Source organism: Lutzomyia longipalpis, chromosome 3, assembly GCF_024334085.1.
Source record: "Lutzomyia longipalpis isolate SR_M1_2022 chromosome 3, ASM2433408v1".
Classification (NCBI taxonomy): domain Eukaryota; kingdom Metazoa; phylum Arthropoda; class Insecta; order Diptera; family Psychodidae; genus Lutzomyia; species Lutzomyia longipalpis.
The window spans coordinates 1,835,886-1,836,213 of NC_074709.1; positions in this window are offsets into that span (position 1 = coordinate 1,835,886).

Genomic DNA, 328 nt, shown 5'->3' on the forward strand with positions numbered 1-328 from the left:
CTGCCGCGCGACAGAGATCAATTCATAATTCAGCGTCCGGGGTGGTCTCCCCTCGAGCCTCGACCTCACACAGTCCGCAGTCCCCGGGGGTGGGCCGGAGCTTTTTTGGGGTGGCCACAAGTGGGTGGCCGAGGACGTCGGTAGCGCCTGTTGCCCTGCTGTGACGGGGGGGTTGAGTGGGTGCGCACGCGTACGTAGGAAAAGCGCAAAAGCTCTCTCGCTCACGACTTTCTCTCACTCCCTTTAACGTCTCTCCCATCATCCAAAGAGCATACTTTTCCCAGGGTATAAGCACCCAAGAGTACCCAGTTGATGACGAGAGCTTTAG